At 44.8% G+C, this 23,054-nt stretch overlaps 1 protein-coding gene across 10 annotated transcripts in view; it reads left to right on the plus strand.

Annotated features, from left to right (window-relative positions):
* Mgat5 (alpha-1,6-mannosylglycoprotein 6-beta-N-acetylglucosaminyltransferase) overlaps positions 1-23,054 on the plus strand; it is a 284,487-nt gene that overhangs the window by 56,457 nt on the left and 204,976 nt on the right. The window contains exon 3 of one of the 10 annotated variants that reach the window (XM_076941066.1): positions 10,048-10,132. The exons of 7 other annotated variants lie outside the window; for them this stretch is intronic. The gene's annotated coding sequence lies outside the window, so the exon portion shown is untranslated. Of the gene's footprint in view, positions 1-10,047; positions 10,133-13,723; positions 13,844-16,718; positions 16,848-23,054 lie in introns of those variants that run through there. 2 more of the 10 variants (XM_076941074.1, XM_076941075.1) reach the window with 2 other exon arrangements.

Consider the following 23,054-nt stretch of genomic DNA (forward strand, 5'->3'; position numbering starts at 1 on the left):
GGATTAAGCCTAGTTGTTGCCTTCGATTGTTTTATGTGAACGTTTGTGCTTGTACAGGTGCACCTGTGTATCTGAATATGTGCACATGTGTGCATATGCATGTGGAAGCCAGAGAACAGTGCTGGCTGTCCCTCTTAAGACTTTGCCTACATTATTTTTGGGGACAAGTTCTCTCATTGGCCTGCAGTTTGCATTCCTGGCACTGGGATTACTTATATAATCCACTGCGTTCAGCTAGCTGGGTTATCTTGTTTGTTTGGTTTTTGGTTTTGTTGCTGTTGTTTTAAATTTTGCTTCTGGAAGTCAAAGTCAGGGACTCATGCCTATGCAACCAGTGAACTCATGAACAGCGTCTTCCTCCAGTATAGTGTCTCAACTCTTCATCCACGTTGTTGAGGCCAAATAATACATTCCACTGTATGCCTACCCTGGCTTTTGTCTGTTCATTTATGGATAAACACTGGTTCCTGCCATCTGTGGGCTGCCGTGACTAGTGCTGCTATGGATGTTGGTTTGTAAGTTTTTATCTTTTTGTTTTGAGACAGACTCTCTCTATGTAGCCCTGGCTATCCTTGAACACACTGTATATATTAGACCCACCTTCAACTTACAGAGATCCTCCTGCTTCTGCCTCCCAAGTGCTGGAGTGGCAGTCATGTGCCACCACGCCCAGTTAGATGCAAGTAGCTTTTTAAGTCTCTGTTTTCAGTTATTTGGGAGTATAGACCCAGAATTAGGTTTCAAAACTAAAAATCCATTTCTTTTCCATTATTTTGTGTGTGTTGTGCGTAGAGATATTTCTACCATTGTGCACACAGGGAAGTCAGAAGACAACCAGAACACAATTCTCTCCTTCCTTCCATCTTGTGGGTCTCAAGTCACTAGGCTTTGTACTAAGTGTCTTACCTTCTTAACCATCGTTCCAACCATTCATAATATTTTTTTACATAAGAAAATGAAAAAGTCTGCCATCCTGTGTGTGAGTCTTTGTGTGTTTTGTGCATGTGTGCAAGGTTCATGGAGTCTAGAATATGGAGGCAGATCCGCTGGAACTGGAGTTATAGGCAGCCATGAGCTGCCTGATGTGGGTGCTCTCAGGTCCTCTGCCAGAGCAGCCTATTCTCTTAGTGGCTGAGCCATCTTTCCTGCTCCCAAATTACTTTGTAGCAGTGGGAAATCCTCAGTGTGAGTTTTTGAAACAGAGAACTGTGTTTATCATGCAGGAGACTGCCCCATGAGTGGTGCCGCTCAACAAGTAGATAAAGCTGTGTCTTAGTGTTCAATTACTGGGAAGAGACACCATGGCCAAGGCAACTCTTATCAAAGAAAGTATTTAATTGGTGGTTTGCTTACTATTTCAGAGGGCTAGTCCATTATCATCATGGCGGGAGCATGGCAGCACTAAGGCAGGCACGGTGCTGGAGCAGTAGCTGGGAGGTTTACATCCTGATCCGAGGGAAGCAGGCAGGGGGTGGGGTAGAGACAGAGAGAGGGAGAGCTGCAAAACCACTTAGCTTGGTATGGGCTTTTGAAACCTCAGAGCCCACCCACAGAAATACATCTACTCTAACAAGGGGCCACTTCCTAATCCTTCCAAACAGTTCACCAACTAGGGACTAAGCATAAAAATACATGAGCCTGTCGGGCCCCACTACCACAGGAAGCTTGCTGGGTACACTTCCAATGGTCCCTGCTAGTCACTAATATGATGCTTACCATCACTGATTTAGTTAGCTCACAGTGTGCAGGTTGATGGTGGCCAAAAGGTTGACTCTGGAACCAGTCACACAAGCTTAAACTCAGGTTCTTCCAGTTACCAGCTGAAGAAAATACTTTACCTCTGTGCCTCAGTTTCCCCATCTGTCCATTGGAGTTTAGATACAGCTCTACTCATCACAGTGGCTGTACACAGTAATGTTGTGGCAGTTGTTTATATATGGGGGGTACGTAGGGGTGGAGTGGGGCTTGCATGTGTCCTGGTGTGGGTAGTACGTGTGAAAAGCAGCAACTTTCAAAGGTTGATTCTCTCCTTCTACCATGTGGGTCCTGGGAGTTGAACTTGGGTTGTCAGGCTTGGGGACAAGTCATCTCAGTTTTTATATAACAGTAAAATATAGATAATGGAAACTTTAAGAGTACAGGCTGTGTCTGTACTCCTATACTGAGTTACTGGGGACAGTAGTACCACTTTTCTGAAATAAAATGCAAGCACTCCCATATTATATCAGGCAATCCTTTTAAGGAAAGAGCAGAAACATGGAGCTGGGATGAAGCACCGGAGGGCCTGGCCTGCCAGTTTCTGGGGATTCTCCTGTTTCTGCCTCCCACTTTCTCACCAAAGTGCTGGGATTGCAGATGCACACCACTGTAAAGGGACTCTGGCCAGCCAGAGCTTGGAGAGCATGGCTCTGGCAGGTCTTGTCCTACCTCCCGCCTCCCCCATTCCCTCTGCCTTGTTATTAATTAAATGGCATTAAAAACCATTAGATTCCATTCCTAAAGCTAGACATCCAGGTCTGTTCCCTTATTTGGCCACTTCCTCCTCCTGCGGCTGACTACCAAGGTCCAGCTATCAAACTATTGAAGTCCAGCAATTAAAAGCTTCCTTTAACTCACCTAATTAACATGCCCAATTAAAATTAAACACCTCATCCTAACACAGGGTTTCCCCCCTTATACCTTTATAAACCGCCATTTTCCTATGTGCCAGTCTGTCTCCTCTCTATCCAGAGGTAGTCCTTTGTCCCACTCTGGGACAAATCTCCTTGCCCCCTCTCCCTTGTTCCTTTCCCCTTCTCCCTCATCCTCTCTCTCCTGTCTGTGTCTCTTATTCCCTGCTCTGTGTCCTTCTGAGGGAAATATATCTCTATGCTGAGAATTTGCTCTTTTCCTTTCACACTGGTTCTGGGGACCAAACTCAGGCTTGTATAACAAGCGTTTTGATTGCTGAGTCTTCTCTCCAGCTCCATCATATCAAAATCTCTCTGATATGCATTTACAGTCTGGAACAATATACTGATATTTAAAATTTTTTGTTCTTTTCTAGCATTGAGCAGTCCTTCTTCCTCCTCATCTTCCTCATCTTCCTCCTCTTCCTCCTCTTCCTCCTCTTCCTCCTCTTCTTCTTCTTCCTCCTCTTCCCCCTCTTCCCCCTCTTCCCCCTCTTCCCCCTCTTCCCCCTCCCCCTCCCCCTCCCCCTCCCCCTCCCCCTCCCCCTCCCTCTCCTCCTTCTCCTTCTCCTTCTCCTTCTCCTTCTCCTTCTCCTTCTTCTTCTTCTTCCTCCTCCTCCTCCTCCCCTTCTCTCCTTCTTCCCCTTCTTCTTCTAATTTTCATTGAGCTATTAATGACTATCATGGGGGAGAAAGCAATAATTTCACTTGGAAAAAGAAAATGCTAGAACTCAAACTTCTAAAAGAAATAAGTCCCGAAGGATGAACCAAGCAGAGGGGCCTGTCTCACAGTTGTTCCCAACAGATGTCACTCCTGTTGGCTGGCCCTGGAGTCCCTTTGCCCGGCCTCTGCAGTTTGAGTTTGGTGTCCATGGATCCCAAGCAGTTTTCTCTGCTCGCATTCCTCAAGTCTTTATAGCTTATTAAAGAGTTGCTGCCCCAGCTTCGTGGGGTTTGCTGGGAGATTGTTTAATCACTTGCGATGGAACCCCGCTTCTCCTGGATCCTGGTGTTGGATCCCGCTTTCCAGTCCTGTTAATGTCCCTGGCATGCCTAATGCAGGCATGTACAGTCCTCGTAGTTGTGCATATATTGTCTGTTTTAAGAGGAAGAATAAACGTGTTTGCCTTTCAGGTTTAAAATTGGTCCTGAGCAGCCTGTCTTCCTCTGGACAGGGAAGCCAGATGGTGTCGCGCGCCTCCTGCCGGGTTAATGAATATGCTTTAGCAGAAAACCTTGACTTGTTCTTGAGTCAGTTTCTCCACCTTGAGAGGAAGCGGCTGCTCTGTTGATTTACATGCCTTTCCTTTTCTCTCAGACAGTTGATTTTAGGCAGGAAAAAAAAAAATGACACCTTGTGGAATAATTGCCTGTGAGTTGAGTGAGTTTGATTAGCGTTGTTATCAATCTGTATCCCAAAACAATAATGTGTGTATGGCTGTGCATATGACAGCTTTAAAATGCAGCTCTGGGGCTAGGGACATGGCTCATCAGCTAAGAGCACTTGCTGCTCTTCCAGAAGATCTGGGTTCAATTCCCAGTACCCACATCAGTGGAAGAAGACTGCTTAGCCTGCTTGGTGAGTTCCATATAAAGCAAGAGACCCTGTCTCTAAACACAAGATGAACAGCTCCTGAGAAATGACACCTGCAGTTGACCTTCAGCCTCTACATGCATGCACACATACATGCGCACACACAAACACGTACTCACACACACATATACAACTTGTGGACTCCTGTGATCCAGTGTAGTAGGTACAACAAAGAAGGAGCTGGAAAGGTACCAGGAACAGGGACTGTGTGGTTTTAAAGGATGGGCCAGGACTGGGAACCTCTGTCTTGAGCTCTTCTTTCTGTGTAAACTTTTTTTTTTTTTTTTTTTTACAAAAAGATTTCTTTCTATTTTTTTATATGTGTACACGTGTGCATGTCACTTGTGTGCAAATGCTCACAGTAGAGGATATTGGATCTCCTGGAGCTGGAGTTAGAGGTGGTTGTGAGTTGCTTCATGTGGGTGCTGGGAACCAAATTGAGGTCCTTTGCAAGAGCAGCAAGCGTTCCTAAGCCCTGAGCATCTCTGCCATGGCTCTACTTAAACACTCTTAATGGCTGCACTCATTGCTTCCTCCTCCGAGGGGATTATATTACAACCTAACATGTAAATGTTGGTTGCCGGGCTGCTTTTGATAATCAGCAAGTAAAAAAGACAGAAATTTATTTTGTGAATGAATGGCATGCGTGTGCAGCTCCGCAGCTACCTCAGAGTGTTTTCTCGTGGCATATTAAAGTTGTCTTCAAACATTTTGGTTAACAGAAGGTAAAAATTAGCACGCCAGGAAACTCGCTCGCCTACCATTTCTGAGGAATTAATACTTTCACGTCTTCCAAAATCAGCGATAGATTTGAAAGTAAACATTACACTCCATTCTGAAGCTCTTAATGCTAAGCTATTAGTTTTTAAATTTAACTAAATTCCTAAGAAGACTGTCTTTGTAGAGCCGGGGCTAGGTTGGTAGAGTGTTTGCCTAGCATGCCTGAGGCCCTGGGTTCCATTCCTAGCACCTCGTAAACCGGACATCAGGCACTGTTGGTACATGCCTGTCATCCCAGAGAAGGAGACAGGAGGATCTGATCTGAAGTCCAAGCCATCATCAGCTGCCTATAGCGAGTTTAGGATAGGCAGGACTGCTTGAGACCCCATCTCTAAAACAAAAAGAACACCACCTTCCTTTGCTGTCTCCTGTGCACATTGAGCCGTCCCCTGTTGCTCTCTCATCTGAGACCACTGTCTATGTGCGGATCTGACTCAACCCCAGCAGCTCCTGTGATGGACAGGAGGGAAGCCTGTGGGGAAGGTTTGGGCCTCTGCATTCTACCCACGTGGGCTACTGGCAATTTCTGCAGTGGAGACTGGTATATCTATTCTGGCTGGGTGCTGCCATGGCTTGATTATCCCACCTCCTCTCTTTCCTTTTTCTATAAGTGATAGCAGCTAACTTGCTTTTCTCATTAATTCTGGGGATTGAACACATTTATTTCTTGTTCAGGAAAATAGTGATTTACCCCCGCCTCCCTTCCAAAATCTTCTCTAGTAATGTCTCATGTTAATGTTACAGGAGTCCTGCCCACTCCTGTCTCAACTAAGTCATTTAATTTTGTTTTATGTGGTTAATAAATATTTATTTTTTAAATTGAAAATAGATTCGTCTCTTACATAATACATCCTGACCACAGTTTCCACTTCTTCTCTGCCTCCCAACTTTTCCTCCCCTCTTCTCCAGATCTGCTTTCCCCTCCATTCCCATCCAAAAAGAGCTGGTCTCCAGGAGAGAGCAACCAAACATGACAGAACAAAATATAATAAAGGCAAGGCAAGAGCCCTCACACTGCGGCTGGACAAGGCAACCTATCAGGAAGAAAAGAGACCTAAGAGCAGGAGAAAGACTCAGAGACACACCTGCTCCCACAGTTAGAGACGTTCTATAAAAACACCAAGCTACCAGCCACAACATATAGCAGGGACCTGCTGCAGACCCCTGCAGGCCCTGTGCTTGCTGCCGTAGTCTCTGTGAGCCCATATGTACCCTTAGTTGATTCAGTGGGTGGTGTTCTCCTGGTGTCTTCCATCCCCCTGGCTCCTAAATCTTTCCTCTGCCTCCTCCGAGAGGATAGGGATGTCTCCCAAGCTGTAATGGGAGGGACATGATGGAGACCTCCAATTTAGACTCTGCACATGATGTCTGGCTGTGGATCTCTCTCCATGTGTTCCCCTCTGCTGCCAGAGAGAGCTTCTCTGATGATGATTGTGTTAGGCACCGATCTATGAGTATAGAAGAATATCATCAGGAATTATTTCACTGATTTTTTTTTTTTAACTAGTCATGCTTGGTTCTATCCTAGGTCTTTGGGCTATTCACTCTCTAGCTCCTGGCCATCCAAACGAGTAGTTTTGAGCTTAGGCTTCCTCTCAGAGAGTGGGCCTCAGGTTAAACCAGACATGAACAGTTCCACAGGTCAGACATAAGCCCACGCATCCAGTACCAACTTTGCTCCAGCCCATCTTGCAGGCAGAACAGATTGTTGGTCCAAGGTTTTGAGGCTGGATTGTTGTCCACGTTTTTCTCCCTTTAGCCTACAGAGAACCTCTCCATACCAAAGAGACTAGAATGTAGAGGCGAAGGCTCCATACAGGCACCGGCTTGTCCTCCCCACATTCAGTAAGCTGTGAGGATGGTGTCCTCTACAGGGTAGCCTCGCTGTCAGTTTCTGGGGAGCCCTTCATTCTAGCATCAACCTGGGTTGTTTAGGGGTTGCCATAGAACCTCTTCAGACAACAGCTCAACTGAATAGAAACCAGTTCTGCCACTGGAATCCTGGCTTCAAGAGATGGCCAGTTGAAACTCTGTATCCCTCATTTCTAGGAGTCCTAAGGCTCATAGATTCCAGGATGTTTCCACTGCACTAGATTTCCACACCACACACCCAATGACCCCTAGTCTAGTCACCTTTCCCTGCACGCTCTCCTTCCATCCCATCTCTCCCGGGCCACCTCATCCCTCTTGCTTCTGTCCTTACCTGTCTCCAGTATACCCACAAAATCCATTCTATTTCCCCCTCCCACGGAGATCCATGTATTCCTCACCCCCACCCCTTCCTCTTTACCTAACCTCTCTGCATCTGTAGATTGTAGCTTGGTTATCAATTACTTAAGTAGCTAATATTTACTTATAAGTGAATACATACCATATTTGTCTTTCTGGGTCTAGGTTACCTCGTTCAAGATGATTTTTTTTCCTAGTTCCATCCGTTTACCTGCAAATTTCATGGTGTCATTAAAAAAAATAGATGAGAAATACTCCATTGTGTAAATTTTATCCATTCTTGAGTTGAGGGATGTCATCTAGGTCATTTCCAGTTTCTGGCTATTATGAATAAAGTGTCAATGAACATATTTGAGCAAGAGTTCTTGTGGTAGAATGGAGTGTCCTTTGGGTATATGCCGAGAGTGGTATAGCTGGGTCTTGAGGTAGATCAAGTCTAAATTTTCTGAGAAATTGCCATTTGATTTCCATAGTGGCTGTACAAGTTTGCATTCCCACCAGCAATGGAGGAGTGTTCCCTTTGTTCCACATCCTTGCCAGCACGAGCTGTCACCTGTGTTACTGATCTTAGCCATTCTGACAGGTATAAGACAGAATCTCAAAGTCATTTTGATTTGCATTTCCCTGATGGTTAAGGATGTTGAACATTTCTGTGTTTCGCAGACGTTTGAGATTACACTATTGAAAATTCTCTGTTTAGATCTATACCCCATTTTTAATTGAAAAATTTTGATATCTAGTTTCTTGAATTCTTTATATATTTTGAATACTAGTCCTTTATTGGATGTGGAGTTGGTGAAGTCTTTTCCCATTCTGTAGGCTGCCATTTTGTCCTATCGGTGGTGTCCTTTACCTTACAGAAGCTTTTCAGTTTCATAAAGTCCCATTTATTAATTATTGATCTTAGCACCTGTGCTATTATGTTCTGATCAGAAAGTTGTGTCCTGTGGTTTCAAGCTAGTCTTCATTTTCTCTTCTGTCAGGCTCAGTGTATCTGGTTTTATGTTGAGGTCTTTGATCCACTTGGACTTGAGTTTTGTGCAGGGTCGGTGATAGATACGGATCTGTTTGCATCCGTCTTCATGCTGATATTCAGTTAGACCAGCACCATTTGTTGAAGATGCTATGTTATTTCCAGTGTGTATCCCTGGCTTCTTTATCAAAAGTCAGATGTCTATAAGTGTATGGATTTATTCCTGGGTCTTCAATTTCTTTGATCGGTTTTTATCACAATACCTCTGTAGTACAACTTGACATCTGGGATGGTGGATAGTGATATCTGCAGCAGATCCTTGATTCTTCAAGATTATATTAGCTATTCTGGGTATTTTTGTTATGAAGTTGAGAAATGTTCTTTCAAGGTCTGTAAAGAATTGTGTTGGAGTCTTGATGGGGATTGCATTGAATTTGTCGATGACTTTTGGTAGGATGGACATTATTGCTATGTTTTGTGGTTTTTATGCCTTTAATTGTTGATAGTTTCTGGGCTTCCCCAGAAGTCGCTTGGTTTTCTTCCTCTCCCTTATTACTTGGGAGTTCAACTCCAGAATGGTTCCCTAAAACCTTTTGCTGGAGGCACACCAGTACATCCTGGGTGGTTTCCATTGCTGTTTGCACGAGGAAAGCATGTGTCTACGGGCTGTGAGGTGACTGCTCTGGGTGTGTACCTGGACATACAGTACCTGGTAAACATCAGCGAGGTCAAATGTTGAGAGTCTTTGTTCATATTTTTGAGTGAGGGTCTCAGGTAGCCTAGTCTGGCCTTGAATTTACTGTGTAGCTGAAGATGATTTTGAGTTTCCGTCCCCTGGGTGCTAGGATTCTGGGGATGCACCACCATGCCCAGTTCATGCAGTGCTGGGCAGTAGTCCCAGTACTTCGTGCTTGCTTAAGCACTCTCTACCTGTCTACCCACCGATCTGCATCCCCAGCCCAGTACAGCATGTCTTAAAGCCATTCACCAGAAGCATGTTTTTGGAATATCTGACAATCATTTGTCCCTCGGGTCAGTGTGTTTGTAATTAAGGAGTAGTTACTTAATACTTCACAAGTAGTCTTACATTGATTACTGGTAACTTTGTTTATTTGAGACAGGGTCTTTCACTATAACCCAGGCTTGCCTTGTGCTTGCAGCAATTCTCCTGCCACTGACTTCGAAGAGCTGGGATTACAGTGTACACCACCGTAGGTGCCTGTGCGCTCCCACTACCCATAAAGCCTAAGCAAGTGCGCAGGCTAGGTGAAATAATACAGAAGTAATGCAATGGCTAGACACTGAATCTCATGTGAAGTCCAGGATGGTCCCAAAGATTTTTATAGAGCCTAGAAGTTAGGTCTAGAAGTTAGGGTTCCCTGACTTAACCTCCCAGGTGCTGAGATTCTAGGCATGTACCAGCACACCTAGCTGAAAACTGTGGGGCTGGCTGGACTTGGTAAGGATGCTATAATTATCATGTTATCAGGGCTTAAGATTTTCTGCCAAGGAGATAAATCCTGCAGTCTCAGAACTTCTGCCAAGCCCGTCTAGAAACCTCCAAAACCTCCTTCTTTGTGACTTTTTTTTAATAGAAATTTCTGTTGTCTCTGCAAGGACATCATGTTCGCTGCGATACAACTATTCTTCCTGGATGATGGCAGCCACTGCCAGTTAGCGTGTTATTGATCTTTTTTTCCCTCTCTTCTTTTTGTCCTTGTGTAACCAAATAACCTCGACTTGATACAGGGTTTGTAACTTCTGAAAATAAGGACTTTCCATATACTTGTTACCTTCCCTAGGAACAACGTGATAAAAAAGTCTGTGGAGTTCTCAGCCTGCATGCTGCTTCTATTCCAGTGAACAAATAAGGATGCTTTCCAATAGGTACTGGGTGGGTAAAAAGAGAGGGGGAGAGGAAGAGGGAGAGAGAGGGGAGGGGAAAGAGAGAGGGAGGGAAGGAGGGAGGGAAGGAAGGGAAACATTTAAGCTTTCATGATTTGGGTTGTGACTTGGGCAAGAGGAGTCATAGTAGAAAAACCCTGCCAGGCCTGGGACATGGCTTAGTTGATAAAATGTTAACTATCAAAAACTCAGTCCCCAGTACCCACATAGAAGCACCAGGTATGATGGAACATACCTGTGATTCTACTACTGGAAAGACAAGAGACAGGCAGATCCCTGGGGCTCCGTGGCCAGCCAACCTAACCTACTCAACAAGCTCCATGTTGGTGAGAGACCCTGTCTCACAGGAGATGAGGGCAGTGTTCCTGAGAGTCAGTGCTTGTCTTTGTCCCTTGGCTTTTATTCCCACAGGTGTATGCACACACATGCACATCCACCTATGAGTGCACACATACACACAAGCTCACACATGCATATACTGTACACATCCATATGCTTCACACAGACACAGACGCATGCACACACGCACACACACATGCACACAGATACATGCACACACACATCACACACATGCACACACGTACACACGCATACACACATGCACACAGATACATGCACACAGACACACACGCACACACACATATACACAGACACAGACACACAGACACACACACACACACACACACACACACACACACACACACACACACGGACAGGAGGCACAGGGCAATGATGTGGTAAAACAGGTAAGCTTAGTTAGCACCCTGAGTGTCGAGAAGGCAGCGTGACAAAGAAAGGTTGTATTTGCCAGGGTTTGTTCTGACTTCTCTTGAGGGAGCTGGGAGTCATCAGCCTAAAGAACAAAGCCTAGTGAGGCTGTATAAATGGCGTGAGTCTCTGTCAGTGGCATCAATCTGAGTTACCTCCTTGTCCGTGGAGAGTGGAGTTCCAAGTGCTGGGTTATAAATCTGGTTTCCTTCCTAGAAGTGACAGGCTATGTCATAGTCTTTGTCTGGATAGATTTGTCCCATACTATCAAGGCCTGTACCTGCCAGGGCTGATGGATGGTAAGTGCTGTGCAAGAAAAGCAGCGTGGCCACAGTGACTGCTGTTCTCTGTCCCTCTGCTGCTGTAAATGAGCGTATGTCTGTGTGTGAACGTTTGTGCACATATTTGGGAAGACCACAGGACAAGCTCAGACATTCTCCTGAATCTATCTACCATGTTTTTTTTTCATGTGTGTGATATGCATGTGTATGTGCATTTGTGTGTGTCTCTGTGTGTGTGTGTGCTCGCGCGCACGTGCGCGCGTAAAAATGAGGTGGAGCCTGAGAACTGTCCTGAACTTTTCTTATAGAGGCAGGATCTCTCAATTGAGTCCAGAGTTCACTGATATGGCTTGTCTTACTAGCCAGCTTATTCTGAGGAATCCCCTGTCTTTGACTTCAAAGACTGGGATAATAGGTGGACCACCATGCTCACCTAGCATTTACTTGGGTTTCTGGGAGTCTGAACTCCTAGTCCCATGCTTACACCCCAAGTAACCATTGAGCTGTCTCCCTAAGTATGCACTTTTTTTTTTTTTTTTTTTTTTTTTTTTTTTTTTTTTTTGGACAAACAAAATCTTTCTCTGGAATTCTGGAACTCACCAAGTATGCTAGACTGGTTGTCTAGTGAGCCCCAGTGCCTGCCAGCGCTGTGGATATAAGCATGGATCACCATGGCCATCTTTCCTTACACGCTTTCAGGTACTTCTGTTTGTAGAGCCGGTGCTTTAGATTGCACTATCTCCCCTAGCCTCGCTGGACGTTCTGCCTCCATCCTTACTGGTGTAAAGATGCAGGCCAAGGAATGAAGATGCCTGTAGAATCCATACTCTCATTTTCCTGGGGTTGTAGGCCCTTTCCCAGGGCTCCTTGCTTCCTCTCTCCTACCCTGTTTGGGAACATGTCTGCATTTTCTCTCTTCCTCTGTGATTCTTGTGAATCCTTATCAGAGTTTGTAAATAGGCAGGTCCTGTGCTCATAAAATACATGTCTGTGAACCTGACATTAAGACAGTGCCTGCATCCTCTGGAAGATAGTTTTGATTTCAAACCCAAATTTAAAAAAAAAAAAAAAAAGAGTAAATCAGATTTTAATTTCTGTGTTGGCAACCTACATTTTAAACTTTCTTGTGGGATTGTCTTTATTTATTTTTATTGGTGTGTGTGTGTGTGTGTTTGTGTGTGTTGAGGCAGTGCATGTAGGTATGCATGCTAAGGCGCATCTGTGGGCATCATAAGGATAGCTTTATAAAGTTGGTTTTCTCCACTGTGGGACCCGGAGATTGAACTTAGGTCCTCAGGATTGCATGGCAAGTTCCTTTGCCTCTTGGGCCATCTCATGGACACCACAACTACTCTTAATAAAGAAGCCTTTGTGAGCTTGTTCTTATCCAGAGATCTGTGTACATACCATGGGGAGGGTGTTGTCTTTGCCCTCTGTAATGTTCTTTGATCTGGTTGAGACAGGTCGTTTGAACCAGTGCATACAAACATGTTAAATGAGAGCATAGAAGTCCAGGGTCCAGCAGGTGCACAAGGAAATGTCAGTTGTCATTTGGGAGGGGCCTCCCCTGTGGGGCTGAGGGCAGGTCACGAGAATGGCCTGTAATAAACCAATTATTTTGTCTTTGTCTTCTGTTTAAAATTTTGTATTGCGTGTGTGTGTGTGTGTGTGTGTGTGTGTGTGTGTGTGTGTGTGTGTGTGTAAGTCAAAGGCTCCTTCACATGATGGTAAGTGCCTTTTCCTGCTGAGCCGTCTTGTAGGCTTGGAATCTTTGTTCTTAAATACTCAGGTCATTCTATTGTTGAGGCCAGATTTTGCCGTTTGGAACTAGGTTTGTACAGGCTGTGTTCTCCTGCAGTGTTCTTAGCACATAGGAAATATCCCGAGCTTGCTTATCCTGGTGTTTAAGAGCAGTTGAGTTTCTTTAGCTGAAGATCCGTGATGAGGAGAAGAAAGAAGAAGTTGTCATATTCCTCAGAGCCTCCTCTGTAACGTGACTGAGGCCACGTTGAATTGAAGTTCCCAGAAAAAAGCTGTTCGAGGCAGATGCTTAAATCTAAGTCCAGTTTCGAAGAGTTGGAATGTTGCAGGTCTAGAGCGAGATTATCCTGGGCTACTTTTATCCATTCTTTGCCCATTTCTGGGGTCTGACCTGACATCCTCATGAGTGTTATCAGACCTCTTCCTTCCCCCAGCCTTCGGAACCTAAGGAAGTCATCAGATGGCATCCCAGGCCTATAGTAGAGATTTCCGGGTGTTACTGTAACTGCTTACCCAATGATGCAGCAATGTATTTACAAAGTGCTGGCTTATGACTTTCTCTGTTTAGCCACTATAAAAAACTTATAAAACTGTTTCCTCATGGGAACATGGTCTCTGCGGTAACTGACCTTTGATCCTGGGTTGTGCTCACTCACACTAGGCCCCAGAGTAAATCAGCTTCTATGCCCTTTGATGTGAGAGCGTGTTTCCTGTCGGCCTCCTGTTTCCTTCTCTCTCCTCTTCCCTCTTCCCTCTTCCCTGTCTCCTCTCTGCCCTTTTTCTCATTGCTCATGTGAACTAGCAGCCACTCTAACTCAGAGAGATGCCTCAGCAACAGCTGTCATTTTTGCATTAAAAAAAAGAAGAAACATTTTGCCTGGAGGTGAGTACCCGAATACGAAGCCTGGGAACCCACATAAAGCTGCAGACAGTGGCAAATGTAACCTCAGCTAATTTTGAGGCCAGATAGGAAACAGTAAAAAGAGAGGCCTAGAAAGAAGCTGGGGGCCAGCTAGCCTGGTGAGCACAGCAGTGAAGACCTAAAGACAATCTCAGACAAGGTGGGTTGGAGATGTTATATTCGAAGTGACCTCTGACCTCTACATGCTTTCTCTCTGTCTCTGTCTTCTCTCTCTCTTTCCCTCACTTATATCCTTATACATATATTTATGCATCATATATAAACAAATACTTTTCCAAACCTAGACATTGTCCTTTATTCCTACAACCCCGTCACTCAGGAGGTGGTGGCTGGAGGATCCTTTCTGTCCTCCAGTGTATAGCATGCTCTAGGTTAGCCTGGAATACATGATACTCTGTCTCAAAAAAAAAAAAAAAAAATTTTTTTTAATGTTTTCTCCTCACTGAAGCCTAGAATGTGGTTTTACAGTGACCCAAAAGCTGCTCATAGCAGCAAGGGTGTGTGGAGGCTGCGGGAGGGCGAGGGACTTCTGGGGACTTCTGCACTGTGCAGTTCCCTCCTGCTTGTGGCTCTGGACAAGTCACAGAACTTCTTCAGATGGAACTCCGTAGACCTGACCTCTGTTGAAGTGTCTCTGTATGCTGCTGGAAGTTTCCTGGGCCAGTAGACACGTGGGCAAATGTATCTTGTACCTGTCTGCACCTCTGCCTCTTCACCAGAGCAGGCTTGGGGTGCCAGGAAGCCTTCTGCTGAGTAGTGGATGCCTCTACCCATCCACGAAGGACCAGAATCCTGCTCTCGCAGGACTTTTCTTAATGATTTCTGCAGTCTCCATGGAGATTCTCTTATCTCCTGATCTCTCCTCTCCTTCAGTTCTCTTGATTCTTACCATCTGTTGGGCTGGACAGCCCCCACCCTCACCCTTTGAGAGGGTCTTGCTATCATGGAATTGTTTTTAAAAAGAAGAGTGAATACAGACACTTTGGATGCATGACTGTGGGGGAGGATTTCCTTAGCATGTATGATATATGTATGTATGTATGTATGTATGTGCACTTGTGTGTGCCTTCATATGGAGGCTGGAGATCAATGTTTGATGTCTTTTGCTACTGTGCTTGCTCCCTGTCCCTCTCCCTGTCCCTCTCCTTCTCTCTTTGCTTTGTTTATTGAGACATGGCTTTTTACTGAACCTAGAGGAGCTATGTTCAGCTCAACTCAACGAGACTGCCTGCCCAGGGAGCCCCCACCCGGATCTTCTTATCTCCTTCGCCCACAGAACACTGGTGTTTCAGACACTCAAGCCTTCGTGCTTTCCAGGCAGGCACTTTGCCCACCTGAGCCATCCTCTCAGCCTCTATTTTTTTTTTTTTTTAAGTTTTTATTTTTAAAGTGTTTCTTATAGCCTAGGCTGACCTGGAACTTGAACTCACTATGTAGCTGAGGATGACCTTGAACTCCTAGTCTTCCCTTTCCCAGTGCTATCATTACAGCTATGCACCACCTCACTTGGTTTACATGGTCCTGGGGAGCCGACCCAGGGCTTCATATCTACTAGGTAAGCACTATGACTGAGCTATGTCCCGCACGCGCGCGCGCGCGCGCGCGCGCGCACACACACACACACACACACACACACACACATACACACACACACACACACACACACACACATACACACACACACACACACACACACACACACACACACACACACACACACGGAAGTCAGAAGGTAACTGGTGAGAGTCTTCTCCCTCTGGGTCTCAGAGAGCAAACTCTTTAAGGAGCTTTGTTTGCAAGCTCCTTTACCACTGAGCCAGGCTTTTTTTTTTTTTTTTTTTTTTTTTTTTTTTTTTTTTTAAATTGATAATGAATGCCACTGGCATCTATTGTTGAGAGGATTTCCTCTTATCTTTTCTGTCCCTGCTGGGGATGCTAATTTGTGCCTTTGTGCCTTTGTATCCTTGTTTCCTGGGCCACTGAGATTATATTTCAGGGAGTTGGGTGAAGAGACTCAAAAGAAAATTTGGTGGTTAGCAAGTAGCATGGAGCCCCAAGGCTAAGGAAAACCGGATATAAGAAGCAATTGAAACCAGATACAATGGAAGGTGAAAAGGCCGCCAGCTAGCAGAAAAGGGAACCCTGGTCATCCAAAAGGAGAAAGTGGAGAAATCAGTAGAGACAGAGTTAGAGCCAGTGGGAACCAGGAAGCAGACTGCTCCAGGAAGCTGAAGACAGAATCTCAAATAAAACTCTATAAGACCTTGAGTTATAAAACTGCCTAGTCAACAGATACAAAGTTATTGAATTCCTCCTGTGTTTCTTGTCCCAAAGACACTGCCCTTAGTAAGTATGTCCCCAGAGCTATGCTGTCAAGGTCAGGACCGGCAGCCCCAACAATCTCGGACCAGCCCATCATCCTCAACAGGCCAGCTAAGTGAGTGATGACAGGAAGCAGAGAGAGGGCCACTGACCCCACTGACCATCTCAGGGTCCAGACATAAGGTTTAGGTTTAAATAGAGAGCAAGAGGCACACAGGGCTAAGAGGTCCTAGTCTTGGTACGGTCCCTCAGGTCATGACCTAGCATTGTCTAGGCTTCTGTCTCTCCTGCAAGGTGGACTGGTGAGTTGCTCTCACTTTGTGGAAGGGAGAAGAAGCAAGTGAGGACCAGGACTTAGCACAGAGCCCAGGACTCCAAATAAGGCAAGTTCTAGAAGAAGGTGGCCCTGGAGTCACTGAGGTGTGCAGCAGGCTGATGAATGCTATGACTAGAAGCCCTGGGGAGTGACCGGAAGCCAGTAGTCAGACACACCCGAAGAGAAAAACAGACTGGGATACGTTCAGGTGTCTGCGCCCTGAATGCTAGGAGAGCTACCTGAAGACCCCATTCTCTAGTTCCTGATAGCATATAGGACGCTAAGTTTTTCCGTGGTTCTATAATTGTGCTGGGCACGATTGGGTTGGTGAGTAAACCCCTTGACCTTTGCTGGCGGGGTAGAGGCATGCGAATGTCATTAAGATGAATTCTCCGAAATGAATGGCAGTCTTTTCTCTTTCTTCTCCTCTTAGATTTGATTTAGGAATTACTATTCAGTTTACTTAAGACACATCCTGCTAAATCTTAGCTATAAGATCAGCTATTCTGGTAGAAGAAGGGTCCCCTTAAGATAAAGAACACCCCATATGTTGGCATGACTCAATAGGAGTAAGCTAGCTCTACCTTTCTTCTTCCTCCTTTTGTCTCTCCCTCCCCTCTGCAGGACTCCCTGACCTCAGGCTCAAGTCTACAATGATAGGTATTATCAATTGTTGTTGGTCACGTGTGGCCCGCTCCTGCCTGCCACCCTGCCAACCCCCAGGAGGTCAGTGCCTAAAGGCTTGGCAAAGTGATTTTTGTGTGGCTCAGAATTTAGCTACTGCCTTAGAGTCTTGTGTGTCCTCATTTAATAAAGTTCACGAATCTCAGCTGGTCAGGGGTACCTCGTATTTTAAGGTGAAAGGACTTGTGGTATATTTTGAGAAGGTTTCATGCTTTTTCCTTTAGTGTTGCTGCTGTCTTTCTAGTAATTTCTTACTGGGAAGATAGGTGAAGAGTCCCAAGGAATCATTAAAAGAACACTTTGTTCTAGAGCTTTCTGTATCTTGGTTCAATTCTTTTTTTTTATTTTTTTTTTATTTTTTTTTATTTTATGGGTATGGGTGTTTTGTTGCATGTATATCTGTACGACACATGCATGCCTGGTAGCTGTTGAAGTCAGAGGAGAGTGTTGGTTCCCTTAGAACTGGAGTTACAGATGGTAGTGAACCACCATATGGGAATTGAACCAGGTTCTTTCCACAAACAAGTGCTCTTAATTGTTAAGTAACTCTCTAGCCTCCCTTGGTTCAATTTTTAAAATGTCTCTTTAAAAACCATTTTTGATGACATTCATTTCATGTATGTGTGCACATGTACATATATGGATGAGTGCATGTATGTGTGCACATGTACATATATGGATGAGTGCATGAATGTTTACATGTGCACCACAGGGCATTATGGAAGTCAGAGGACAACTTGCAACTAACAGGAATTAGTACTTTTTTTTTGTTTGTTTTTGTTTTTTTTGAGACAGGGTTTCTCTGTGTAGCCCTGGCTGTCCTGGAACTCACTCTGTAGACCAGGCTGGCCTCGAACTCAGAAATCCACCTGCCTCTGCCTCCCAAGTGCTGGTGAAGAATGAAAAATTATAAAAATCATTTTTATAGGATATATACATATATAGATGCCTTTTAAGTTCTTTTAGGGACATGGAAAATTTTCTCTGAGACAAGCCAGGCCAGTTCCAGGAACTGGCTGTAAGGAGTGAAAGTCATTCAGGTGGTAAAAACACAATGACAGAGCTGTGGCTTTACAGCTGGAGCTAGTGAGAATAAATAGTTGATAAATGACAAGGTAGGGCAGTGACTTGGTGAAACCACATTTTTGAGAAAATGATTGTACTGGGTAATTTCCATGGCTATTAACCTTTTAGGGTGGGTTTCTTTGAAATGTATCATTATTCTCATGTTATATATCCTTGGCAACCTCTCACCCCCTCCCCACTCCCCTGGTTTGTGGTTTTGCTCTTTAAAAGACCCCGTACCCATCACTCAGGGCCAAACCTTGCTTGCTCTTGCGAGAGAGCTTGCAGTTTGACAGCCGGCTTATTTCCCTAATAAACCTCTGCCGTTTGCATCCAGGTACGGTGTCTTGCGAGAGTTCTTGGGTGGCCGTGATTTCCAGAGGCTTGAGTAAGGGTCTCCCTAATTTGGGGGTCTTCACTGGGATTAAAGGCGTGTGCCACCACTGCCCGGGAGGAATTAGTACTCCCTTGCCATATGGGTCCTGAAGTTTGTCAGCAAATGACTGTCCACTCAGCCATCTCCTTGCTCTTTAGTTAAAAACAAACAAACAAACAAACCAAAAACCAGACTAGTATTCTCTAAGGAGACATGCATTTGCAAAAGTCTAGTCATACTATTAGCAATGCCACTCAATTTATCAGTTGTATGTGTGGTCATTCTTCATTGTCAACTTGGATCTCTAGGAGATACATGTCTGGACGTAGCTGTAAGGCCATCTTCAGAGAGGTTAAACTGAACAGGAAAGAAATCCCTGAAATGTGGATGATGCTACCCCTAGACTGAATAACAATCAAAATAAAAAGAAAAGAAAGAAGAAGAAAATTAGCTGAGTGCCATCATTCATTGCTCCTAACTTCCTGATTGGGGTTGCATTGTGCCCATCTGTCTCAGCCTTCCTACCCTCCAGCCTTCCCCTCCATGGCTGGCCCTGTCCTAAAACTATGAGCCAAAATACTTGTTGTTTTTTTTGGGTCTTTGTCCCAGCTAGGAGAAAAGCAGTCAATACACCTATCTTCAGATTTATCTTTAAATAAACTCATTTAATTTAGTCTCACTATAGAAATGAGTGAATTAGAAAAGTTTGGTAATGACCAGATATGTACTTAATGAGAACAATAAAGAAAATTTGTATATTATGCACTCCACTGCAGTGCCAGTACACCGTGCATAATGCAGAAAAAAAAAAAAAAACTGTATTAAACCATGCTGGCTGTTCAAAGATTATTGGTTCCTAAGGAATGGAAGACTAATGATTAGCTATTCAGACTTCTGTAGGCTTAGCACAGGAGTGGGTGAGGTAGGTTGGGGAAGGGGGACAAAGAATGGCTAGTCTAGCTATTTAGGAACACTAGAGTAGAATATCTGAAAAAACAGATCGGATATGCTTCTATTTCTTTTATTCTTCTATTTGGCACTCTAAATAACGTGAGCTTATGTGCATCAGAAACTGGTCTCCCCCCACCCATCTCTGCTGCTGGGGTCAGGCTCCCCTTCATGCAAGTTGGGTTAGTCCTCAGATCTTGGACTTTGTCCCACTAAAGAAAAGCTAAGAAATTATGTAGTTCCAAGGCCCGCAGTAGAGTCCAGGCAGCCAGGAAGCTCAACATCCAGGGAAGCAAAAGTTGAATGACCGTAATTACACCCTGTATGCCTGCTTGGCCTTTCTTGGCTGAACTTTGTGAGTGACAGGGCCTCATACAGCCCAGGCTAGTCTGAAACTCCTATGTAGCTGAAGCTGACCTCATTTTCTGATCCTCTGGCCTGTATCTTCAAAGCTAGAGTAACAAAACACCATACCTAGTTTCTATAGTTCTAGGGATGTAACCTGGGTTCCGTGCATGATACGCAAGTACTCTACTAAGCGCAAGTACTCTGTTAAGTGGTGTCCACAGCCCACAAAGATACTTTCGACGTTTTGTACTATAGTCTTTGGTAAAACCATATCTTGTTCTTAGCCTCCAATTAAGAAAACAACAGAAGGGAGAGTTCCTAAGTAAAGGGCTCCTTGTGGGGACCTGCCTCATTGCAGGTGACCTGGGGGCTGGGGGAGAGTTACTGGCAGTTTCCCTCTTCATGGGAATGGAAAGAGCAGACCTGGCCAAGTATCCCAAGCCCCAGCAGTCACTTGTCTCCCATTTCCTGTTGTTTTGGGGGTAAATACCAAATGCTGGGTGAGGGAACCAGAAGGGTTGTGCAGAGGATTAGCTTGTCAACAACGTACACACCCTTATTTAAAACACTGAGCCACCTCTTACCCAGGCCTTACAGAGTGGTAAATTAATGATTGGGCTGGGGAGGGGACTCACTTGGTAAAGTGCTTGCTGTGCAAGCATGAGTAGCTGAGTTCTAATCCCCAGAACTCATGGAATTTTTTTATCATAATCATCATCATCATCATCATCATCATCATCATCATCATCATCATCAGAAAGGTGATGCACACTCGTAATCTCAGCACTAGAAGAAACCAGCTGATCTCTGGGGCTCTTAGCAGTCAGCCTCTAGCCTATTTGGTAAGCTCAAGGGTGTGACAGTCCAGATTGTCTTCTAGCCTTCATATACATGCAAAATAGATGCTGTATGTGTGCACGCGCACACACACGCACACACACACACATATGCACACATGCATGTACAAGTTTTCCTAAAATTTCATAGAGTGTCCTTCATGTTTGTATCCTCTGCCCCCCTCTTCTCCGTCAGTTTTGCTTCTTCAGAAACACTCCCTTCTTAAAGGAAAAGACGACACGTTAATAAGACCTTGAGACTTGATAGCAAGACGTGACTCTGCTCCCTTGTTGAACTTCACTGACTAGACAGACTGCAATTTGCTTGTGTCACTTTATCCTTGACTTTGAGCTTTCTTCTGGGGAGGAGCCCGGTCTGGATGGGCCTTTTGCAAAATAAACGTTCTCGTTCTGTTTGTAGGGAACCTGTGCTACTGACTGGGTTAAAAGCATGGCTTCGCGTAATGTTCTTATTCCTTCTCTTGAAATAGGGAAAGTGTGTGTGTGTGTGTGTGTGTGTGTGTGTGTGTGTGTGTGTGTGTATTTGTGTACCAGGGCAAACAAACACAGGATGGTTTGGATGAATTTGCAGGGTGATAGACAGGTGTCCCTGGTTGGGCCGTACCCTTTTTGTCTAATCACATTTTGGATGGCTTTGGAATCGTGAATACATCAAGACAGGGGAGACTTAGGAGGCCTGTCTCGTGCCTTCAAAGCTTGCATTCTAAGATGCAAAAGGGTTGATATCAGGAGTTTCATTCCCAGCACCTCACAAGTCAGCCATGATGACACTGGTTTATAATTCGAGCGCCTGTGAGGAAGGAGGAACTGAAATTCAAGATTATCGGAAGCTACATAGTGAATTGGAGGTCAGCATGGGATTTATGAGACCTCTAAAAAAATAATAAATCAGGACCTGGAAGCCTGGCTTAGCAATTAAGAGTACATGTTACTCTTGCAGAGGACCTGCACCCATGTGGTGGTTTATAACCACCTGTAACTCCATTTCTAGGAGATCGAATGCCCTCTTCTGACCTCTGCAGGCACCAAGCATACACATGATATACATACACACATCCAGGCAAAAACACTCAGACGCATAAATCTAAGAAAATTTTGACTTCTATCATCAGTTGGTGGTAGCTTAATTTATGTATATTAAAGATGGCGTTTGTTTTATGAAGGGTAGTCAACAGAGGGAAGATGGCTGCGTCTGAAGCTTGTTTTCATTGTGCTCTAGTGAGATCAAGCCGGATTTTCAGTTTCTGGATGAGGAAGTCTCATGTCGCAATCTATGTTCATACAGGACACAGGAAATCATTAAAAAGGGAAAAGTGGCTCTCAGCCATTGGCTGAGCAAAACACCAACCATACTGTTATGTTAACCTTTCTTAATAAGAACTCTTGGGTATTTAGTTGAGGCAGTGTCATGATTGGAAGAGCTTTCTGGGAAAGAACTGAAGGAACATCAAAACTTGACCAGGAAATAAATACTGCTGGCCAGTGAAGCAAGCTCAGGGGCTCCAGATCTGCTTCACCCAGTGGAGATGTGAGTCATCTTTCTGCTGTCTCTGAAGACAGTTCACTCTGAATGTAGAGAGTGGTCAGTAGAGGTGAGCTGACCTCTTTCTTTTATGATGTTCTAGTCAGCATTTCATCTCTGTATCTAGGGGGTGGTCCTTGTAGTTTCCCAGGTACGGGGTGGTGGTGGGGAGAGAGAGAATGGAGGACGAGAGAGGGAGACAGAGAAGTATAGAAATTGTTGAGTAGAGAAAGACATGAAAACACAAATCAGAGTATGCTCAGTGGTCTCTGCTTGGCACTGGAGTCTGCCTATAGAGTCTTGCTTGACATGGAGGACTTGATCAGAAAATGGAGCCACTGTGTATCTTCTAGTTATCTTAACATTGCTTGGATTCTCCTGAGAGGAAAGCCTCAATTGAGGAATTTACATAGATCATATTGGCTGGTAGGCATGTCTGTGGGTGATTGTCTTGACTGCTAGTTAATACAGGAGGAGGGCCTAGCCTACTGTGGGCAGCACCATTTCATAGGCAGATGGTCTGTGGGTATATAAGAAAGCTAGCTAAGCATTGGCCTGTGAGTGAGCCAGCAAGTATATTCCTCAGTGCCTCTTGCCTCCAGGCTCACACTCCAACTTTCCTCAGAGACAGATTGTGACCTAGGAGTGTAAGCCGAATAGACCCTTTCTTCTCTAAGATGCATTTGGTTAGAATTTTATCACAGCAACAGAAATGCTACCTAAAACCTGGTTGA

The sequence above is a fragment of the Arvicanthis niloticus genome, chromosome 10 (genome assembly GCF_011762505.2).
Source record: "Arvicanthis niloticus isolate mArvNil1 chromosome 10, mArvNil1.pat.X, whole genome shotgun sequence".
Lineage (NCBI taxonomy): Eukaryota > Metazoa > Chordata > Mammalia > Rodentia > Muridae > Arvicanthis > Arvicanthis niloticus.